The sequence below is a fragment of the Phragmites australis genome, chromosome 16, assembly GCF_958298935.1.
Source record: "Phragmites australis chromosome 16, lpPhrAust1.1, whole genome shotgun sequence".
Classification (NCBI taxonomy): Eukaryota; Viridiplantae; Streptophyta; class Magnoliopsida; order Poales; family Poaceae; genus Phragmites; species Phragmites australis.
In genome coordinates, this window is record NC_084936.1 from 8,307,052 (window position 1) to 8,316,740 (window position 9,689).

The 9,689-nt window shown below is 36.9% G+C and overlaps 1 pseudogene; it reads left to right on the top strand.

Annotated features, from left to right (window-relative positions):
• The first annotated feature begins 635 nt into the window (after positions 1-635).
• On the top strand, positions 636-2,298 carry LOC133895032 (uncharacterized; annotated as a pseudogene).
• Positions 2,299-9,689: the final 7,391 nt, after the last annotated feature.

Consider the following 9,689-nt stretch of genomic DNA (forward strand, 5'->3'; position numbering starts at 1 on the left):
TGGATGCTTACATTCAGTTGACTTGCTTCTACATGCATTTCAAACAAACAATTGACTTGCTTCTACATGCATTTCAAACAAACAATTGACTTGCTTCTACATGCATTTCAAACAAACAATCTTACACTTACTTGTTTTTTACGAATGTTTAGAATCTCCACTTATCGAATATGACAAAATGAGGGCTCAAACTATGATGAGGAACAATTTATGCATCTACCTAATAAGAGTTCCAAGCAGATTGGCAGCATGTCTGTTGAAGGAGCAAGATCATCAAAGAGAGTAGTGGCACCTGAGCAACAAGAGCAACCTACTAGAGTCACTAGGCAAAAGACATGGGAATTGACTTCAACTGAGGAAGTTTTCCATAGTATGAGTCCAGATCCACAATAAGTGCCCACCCTAAGCCCATCTTCTACCACACAAGATGCGTTGGTATCTACTAATTCTCCAACCCAACATGAGGACCAGATCCAGATGAGCGATGAAGGCAAGTGATTGTATCTCCTTTGTGCAAGGCAAATATTCTTTACACTATTTCATATATCAACTAAATGATTTACACTAACTCTATGAATATAATTTTGTCAAGTGCACCAACTGCCAGTACACAACAAGGGCAATGGGGGAGAAGAATGGAGAAATATCTTGATAGGATAAGCAGAGGGTTATGCAGTAAGATTGCAATCCATATTTCTGAAGGGAAGAGACGGCCAGAGGCACCTTGCAAGCTGCAAAGCTTGCATCAGAGGGTGTGATCATACTTAGGCAGCATATACCAATCCTTCCACACTGGAAGGAGTACAAGAAGAATGAGTCTCATCTTACAAACTACATTGGCAAAGTTGCTGTAAGTATATCAACTCTTGGCCAAAAGTGAAGTCAATTTCTATTTTACTTGTTCTATCAAAGTTCATTGTATCTTTTGCATTCTCTTTTCCTGATGTGCATACTCTTTACCAGGGCCAATTTACCATAGACACCAATAGTAATGCAGTGAGAAATGAATGTGCTAATATGCTAAAGGGTGGACAATGAAAGATGAGGTACAGGCTGAAAAAACAGTACTTCAATGGTGTACTAGCAAATGAAGTGAGAACCACATCGCCTGCAGAGTGTATGACTGACGCCCAATGGAGAGAACTGGTGGAGATGTGGTCAAGCTCAAAGCACAAGGTATGAGTCTTGTTCAACTGAGTTTCGGATTTGGATTCCTCCTATGTTACAAATGCTCTTTGTTAGTCAGATAAAAAATGTGCATCCAAAAAACTATTTTTTCAGAACACTTGAATTTAGCATGAACCGGAACATATGGATTAATGGTTAAGAAGGATGTTTGCTGCTAAACTTCACACTTTCTGTTTAATGAAGTTTGGAGATTCTTGGGATGTCACATGCATATATGGCACTATTGCTTCTAAATGTTGTACCATATTTTCAAGAAAGTGGAATCCTTGGAGTTTTTTTTTTAGTATTTAGTATTTTTATTAGTCTATCTTACACAAATGTATCATCTGCAGGACAAGTGTATCAAAAATCAACTGAATCGTGAGAATGTCCGGTTTCAACAGCAGACAGGCTCTCGGTGCTACATTGCACAGGCCCATATCATGGTAAGAAACTAAACAAATGATGTTTGTGATCACTACTCATAAAATCCTGATCATGTTCCAAGCTAACAGTTTGAAATTGTTTGCACATATTTTAGAAGCAAGACAAATATAAAGATGTAGAGCCCACCACGATTGATCTTTTCAAGGACTACCATTGCAAAAAGAATATTGGTTTTAGTGAGCTAGTAAAGAAAGCTATTTTAAGTCCTTGTTTCCTTTTTTTTCTTTTCTACATGAAGTACACTTGAAAAAAAAAATCTGAGTACAAGATGGAAGTCTGAGTTGTAATCTTTCTATTTCTAGGCTAATATGGAAGCAATCATCGCTGAACAGTACAAGATGGACAAGAACCAAAGTCTACTAGTGAAGCTGTTTCTCAAGTTCTGCAATCAAGTACATTTCTTCAAAATGTGGGCCTTCAGTTGGCCTCCAAGAAAAGCTCCAGAGGTGGCATTTCTTCGCAGGTCGAAGAGCTTTAGGCTAAACTTGAGACCGAGAAACAAGGAGCAGCAAAACTTCGACAACAAATTGATGCTCAGCAGCAAGAGTTGGATACTTTGAAGAAGCAGGCACAAGAATCAGAAACATCAATGAAAACCAATTAGAAGAGATTGATAGTTTGAAGAAGACACCATAAGAAACTAATGCCCTCCTTCATCAACTGCTAAGCTTCAGTCAGGGTTAGGACCATCTACTCCCTAAAATTTCTGGGTTCTGCTTATCAGCTTGATGTAGCTCCAACTGTTGGTGAACTGCTGTGATTTCTGTTTCCATAATTTTGAGACCCAGGAGACAGTATATTCTGTGAACTTGTGGCTATTTTATTCTATCTAGGGTCTGTGAGCATTATTATTGTATTTTGGTCTGTGGGAGCTATGCAATTGTAAATCGTATTAACTATGGAATTAGAGCTTATAAACTAGTGTTGACACTCAAATTTGGCTCGGGTTAAAATTAGTGCAAACATCGGATAGTCTGATGATAGCTTGTTTTAAACACAGGATCATCTGGTGAGTTCAAGTTAGAGTTTACTCTCTTACTTTTGGTCTGATGAATACTCCAGTCTCATCACCAGATCATCCAGTGTCTAGAAGATGGAGGAGAGGAGTTGCAGCAGAAGATTGTGAGCACCGGATAAAGAGCAAAACTCTGGTAGGTCATAGGAACATCCGATGTTAAGAAGGATTTCCGCTTCTGAGTAATTGTACGACGTAAACATAAAACTCCAGCACAAATTTTCATCATACAACTATCACAAATTTCATGCCACGACAAATATTCAATAATCAGTGATAAAAGCTTATGGCCACGGAATAGCATATTTGTTGTAGTGAGGCCTAGGTGGACCAATGGTCGTGACCGGGTGCCGACCAGGAGTAATAGCCTAGGTGGCTGCTCTAACGTGGACTAGGGTGACATTTATGCCATCGATACTACGGGATAAAAATCATTTTTACCGAGTTTGCTCTATCTACCTTCTTTGTGTTTCTGCCTTTACATATTTGCAAGTTACATTTGCATGCTTACCTTCTTAGAGTAGTTTGCTAGGATTAGCTATATGTTTATCTTGTGAAGCAGTTAGAGCCGATTAGTTTTAGATGTCCTAATTTACCTCCCTCTTAGGACGTCACCGATCCCTTTCGCTAGCCTCTCATACTTTGGAAGTTTGTAAGTGTTGGCAAACATAGGCTAAATGAGAAATCATGACTTGTGGGTAAAATTGTTCAACCTCTGCAGAGTGTAAAATGGGTTAATCAGCCGTGCTCATGGCTACGAGCAACTTGGAAAGCCACACATGATTAGATTACTTTTGGTAACTTTCTTGGGAAATTATGGTGGTAGGAACTATGGTTAGGGTGGTTGGAACCCTAGGTTGGCAAAGGTGGTTTGAACCCTTGGATCTAGTGGGTGGTTGGAACCCAGTGGTCAAAGTCAAGATGGTGGGAATCTTGACCATGGTTTTACTTTCTAATATTACATGTTTTAATTAAATGTTTTTCAGTACTTCTTTCCAAATAAAGTTATGCATTTATGCAAATAAGCCCTGTTATGCCTTTATCTTGTTTTCAGCACACATATGCATACTTTCCACAACTTGCGGAGTATGATATGTGCTCACACTTGCTATGTCCAATTAATGCTGCTCAGTTTATGAAGATTTGGAAGTCGACAATATTGAAGATGGTGTGTATTAGACCACGTTTTTTCGTCGATTGCCTATAGGAGCCGTCCTAAAGCAATTGAAGTTTCATTAGAGTTTCCGCTGCAGTCTTTTATTTTATTTTACCCTCGAAGGTCTTTTTTGTAAGACATTCGTTATTAAGTAATGGATATTATTATGATTATCATCTATGAAGTCACTATATTTTGAGATTGATTCCTAGCTCTATAAATAGAAGAGATTGGACTGTTTTTTTGATCCAGTCTCGACATTTTCTGGACTTGATCTAACTATGATTTAAATCAAGTTCTATATAAGTAAGTGGAGACAACAATTCTAAATCATGACACCTTTCTCTACGTGAAAAATGGACAAGGGTGATGGGTCATAACCGTCATGGGTGACGGGTTCCACACCCGTCACTCCGAACGCGTCACTGATGATATGTAATAAGTGATGGGTAAAGACCCATCACTAATAAGGTCATTGGTGACGGGTCAAAACTTGACCCGTCACTTATTAAGGTCATTGGTGATGGGTCACAACTGTGACCAGTCACTTATAAGTTGTTTGTGACCCATCACTTATGACTGATAAACGGTTTTCGCGCTTTTTGGATGCCAAAAAAAGTCAAAAAAATGTTTTTCACCCAAGCCAATCCATCTCAAGCCTATCACCACTCGCCACGTGTCTCTACCTATTTTTCAAGCTGTTTTTAGAATGTGCGTTCTATGGGAATCAAACCCGCGACGGCCCCTCGCGCGCGTAGTTGCCTAACCACCTCAATCTCGCGTGCGTCCTGAAGGTACTCGGATAAAAGATCATTTTAACTATTTTACCGAGAGCCATAACTGACAGGTCACAGTTATGACCCGTCACCAATGTTAATTTTACAATAGACATAAAAACCAGTTGACTCTGAGTGCCTTCGGTTAAATGGCCATAATTTTTGCATACGGACTCCGATTTCGATGTTTTTTTGACTCTATGGACATGTACAGAAAAAGTTACATCCGTTTCTCCCCAACTTTGTCAGGTTCGGCGAATTTTTCGAGGTCTAAAACGGCTTGGAAGATTGAGTTCTCGCCTCTGGAAGTTTCTGCACCATTTTTGGAACGAGCGTTTGTGTCCATAGCCGTTACCTATTACATCAAACTTGAGCACAAATGTACAATGGTTCATATTCTAGTGCTTGTGAAGTGAGAAAAATAAAATAAAATTATTTTTGTAATGTTTGGATCATTTTCTGTATTTCTGAATAATATCATTAGTGACAGGTCATAACTTGACCCGTCACTTATGACAGGACTATGAAACCCATTACCGATGAGTTAGTCATTGGTGACGGGTCAAAACTTGACACGTCACCAATAACTGGCCTACGGTGACCTGTGAGTGATGAGTTGTTATTGGTGATGGATCAAGTTTTCACCCGTCACTAATGACTAGTATTAGTGACGGGTCACAACTACGACCCGTTATTTTTATCATAAGTGACAGATCATATTACGATCCGTCACTTATGTAATGTCTCCTTTATCTGTTTTTTCACATAGTATTTTAAAATCAATACAACCATTACTGATATTAAACACTTGCTTAGCTGAGCATACACAAAATCCATTTGGCACCTTGGGTTGGGTACAATAAGCTTAGTCTATAGTCAACACCACAAGGTGCATCATTCAGATCAATTAGTTGACACTAATGAAAAGTACTTGACCATTGTTCCTATGTTATGTACTGCCAACGAGCGGAAACAAGCGGAGCTACATGGGGCGGGCCAGAGTGGGCCGTTGTGACGCGGTTTCCTGGAAGCAGTAACTGGGACGCAGTGGGCAGAAAGAGGAGAGGGGAGGTTTTGGCTCAGGAGGAAGATGGAGAAAAGAAGAAAAGAGAAAGCAGTTGGGTTGGGTTGAAAAAGGAAAAAAATAAATTCGAAGAAGTTAGAAATGTTTAGACATTTCTGAGAAATGTAGCAGTTAAATTTGAATCAAATTCAAACTTGAATTCGAATTTTGAAATCAAACAAAATTCAGAAAATTCCTACATGCATTATGGTTTAGTTAGAGCATATTTTTAAATTCCAAAATTTAAATTTGATGTATATTCGGGATACTTTTCCTAATTCAACCTTCTGGAAAGTCCAGGGGTTAGGACCAGGAGCTGAGGCAGGTCTTACAATCTTAGGCACAAAATTTGGTTCTTCCACTAACTTGTACCATATTGTTTCACGCAACTTGCAACGTTAATGGGAGTGGAAGCCAATCAGAGCAACCTGACTGCCATATCACCATCAAAGGGAAGGTCCACTTCATCTCCATCGAAGAAAAGCACGGCCAAGAAGATGCCTCCAAAAGAAAACGGAATTAAGCATGAATCATTTCGTTGTTTCTGCTATCCGGAGATGAGAACTCGGTATTTTATGTGCCTGAGATGAGAACTCAATATTTTGTGTGCTGAGATGTTAACTCAGTCCGGTGTGTGCCTGAGATGAAACTCATGTCTCTACTATAAAAACTATTTCTAGAGACGAGTGGTAACTTATTTTTATAGGTGTTTAGCGTACCCGTCTGTGATCGAAGACGTATAGAAATGAACGATTTTCACAGGCGTAAAAGAGACCGTCTGTGGAAATCTATTATCACATGCGATTCACTTAAGAAACCGCTTGTGAAAATAGATTTTCACAGGCGGTTCTTTAAGCGGACCGCCTGTGGAAAATTTATTTCTACAGACGGTTCCTTAAGCGAACCGCCTGTGATAATCAGTCTCCGAATTGATATTTTTTGACCCGAAAAAGGCAAAAAAAAAAACGCGCGCTACGCGGTTTTTAGCATTCGAACTCGAAACCTCTCAGCTCGCGCGAACCCTCCTCACCATCCCATCACAGAACTACTACTGACCATATTAGCATATATAATTTTTTTTATCTTCTATCTAAAACTTCAAATGATTATTTAGGCATCTAAATGATTTCAAATGAAAAACTTTTTAACTACAAAGTTGTAGATCTCATCGAGGGTTATAATTTTCATATAGAGTTTGTCCTCATCCGACTTCGTATGAAAAAATTATGAATTTTTTAAAATAAACTGTTACCTATTTTCACAGACGATTCACCTAATTAACCCCTGTAGAAATAATCTTCAATTATTATATACGGTTCACTAAAAAAACGCATGTAAAAATAGATGATAGTTTATCTTAAAAAATTTATAATTTTTTCATACAAAGTCAAATAAGGACAAACTCTATATGAAAATTGTAGCCTTCGATAAGATCTACAACTTTGTAGTTGATTTTTTTTATTTGAAGTCATTTAGATGTCCAAATAATCGTTTGAAACTTAAAATTATTATTTGTACCTCTAAATGACTTCAAATAAAAAAAATGTCAACTACACTGTTGTAGATCTCGTCGAGAGCTACAATTTTTATATAAAGTTTTTTCTCGTCCGACTTGATATAAAAAAGTTATGATTTTTTTAATAGATAGTCATTTCTAGAGACGGTTAGTTACGTGAACCGCCTGTGATAATGTATCTATTATTACAGACTGTTTACATAAGAAACTGTCTGTAAAAATATTTTCATAGGTAATCCATAACTGCAGGAGTCCGTCACCAGCTGTTTAGACGATTTTTTAAATGAATCGTCTGTAAAAAAAATATCTTATGTGTCTTAAAAAATAGTTTTTTATAGTGTGTTTCATTTGTTTATATTCGAGCTCAGTCGTGTTTATCCCTGAGAACGAAGTGTGCAATGCCCCAAGCGCAATACTCTGGCTCGACTGGTGCGACTTGAGTCAGTCACGAGCGCTCGACTCGAGCCAGGCCCTATTGCGACCCCGAGGGACAAAACGGTTAATTCAGAAGGCTCTTTGCTACAAAAGAATTTCCAAATGAATATATAAGACGTAAATGACATTTTATCCACCTAAGAATATATGTCGGTTTGATGACGAATTGGTAATTGCAGTGTACCTTGTGGCACTAGCAACACTACATAAAAAAAACACACAACAGTAACAGTTGGTAAACGTCACTACTAATGAGTAACGTATCTATCATTCTGAATACGTCACTGATGAGAAATTATTAATGATGGGATATGATCCATTACCGATGAGGTTATTAGTGACGGGTCGTAACCATAACCTGTTACTAATATTTAGTTATTAGTGACAGGTTATAATATTGACTTGTCACTAATGACTGATGAATATTTTTCTCGTTTTTGACAAGAAAAAAGTCAAAAAAAAATTCACCCCGAGCCATCCCAATATAGGCCCATCTCAACTCGCTATAGATCACTTGCTATTATTATTCACACTATTTTTATACTTTGCGTTCCATGAGAATCGAACTCGCAACCTCCTCTCGCGCACTTAGCCCTCTTTCCACCTCACATATCACGTATTGTGACAGAAACTAGATATTGTATCCTTTTAACCTTCTTTGCTGAGAGACATTAGTGACGAGTCAGAATTGATAGGTCAAGATTACGGCTCGTCACTAATAACTAATGATTAGTGATGAGATATAATCGTGATCCATCACTAATGACTTATTTTGCTAAATTTCATCGAGGGTTATAATTTTCATATAAAAGTTTTCTTCATCCAAATTTGTACAAATATTTTATAAATTTTTGAATATCTCATGCAAACGATCGCAATTTGATATGTGACCTGGAGTGCCTTAGGTAAAACGGGTATAACTTTTGCATACGGACTCTGATTTCGACGTTTATTTAACTCTACGGATATCTACAGAAAAAGTAATATTCGTTTTCCCCCCACTTTTTCAGGTTTGGTATTTTTTCGAGGCCAAATTCGCCCTGAAAGATTGAGTTCTTGCCCTTCTAAAGTTTCTACACTATTTTCGGAACACGCGTTTGTGTCCATAGCCGTCACCCCTTATATCAAATTTGAGCAGAAATGTACGATGATTCTTATTCTAGTGCTGCTAAGGTGAGAACAAATAAGAGAAAAATAAAATAAAAATAAAAAATATTATGTTTTAGTTCTCTCTTCTCAGCTCCACATTCAACTTGGCATTGACATCAAGTTTTCAATTTGTTTACATCAACACAGGTTTTTAAAGGCATCTAACTGTAATAGATGGATACTAGTGCCAATTATTAAAACACCTTTATGGTGATGACTCAACTGCCATATCCATGGCATACACACATTTCTTTTAAGTCTATGAAACCAATATAATATCAATTAATATGAGACCAATATATTACTAAAAGATATGTGAAGTACAAGTCTATTGATAACATTTTTTATACACTAGTGCTACTGAGTGAGAAAAAAATAAGAGAAAAATAAAAAATATTTGTAAAAACCACGAGTCTATTGATAACATCTTTTATAGACTAATGATTGATCTAGGATGATTCGTCACTGATGAGTTGGTTATTAGTGACGGATTAAAACTTAATCCGTCACTAATGACTGATCTAAAATGACCTGTTACTGATAAGTCGTTAATAGTGATGGGTCATAACTATGACCCGTCACTATTATCATTAGTAATAGGCCATATTACGACCTGTCACTAATTTTGTATCTTTTTTATCTGTTTTTCATGTAATGTAAGTGTATATATGTTCTACCTACATAGAATTAAATTAGGATATAATAATATATGAAAAGTAAATATTAGACATATATATATATGAAAGACAAATAATGAGATATTAAATATATTTTTTAAATATATGAAATATAAATACTAGATGTTTAAATATGGAAGACTATTATTGTGAGATTAAATATATTTTAAAAAAAATGAACGAGAAGAATTTTTACATGATGATCAACTAAAGGTGATCGTTTAGTTATATTATAGGAGTATATAGTTATAGATTTGTTACTTTTCTGTGGCTTAGACGCAGGTTTTC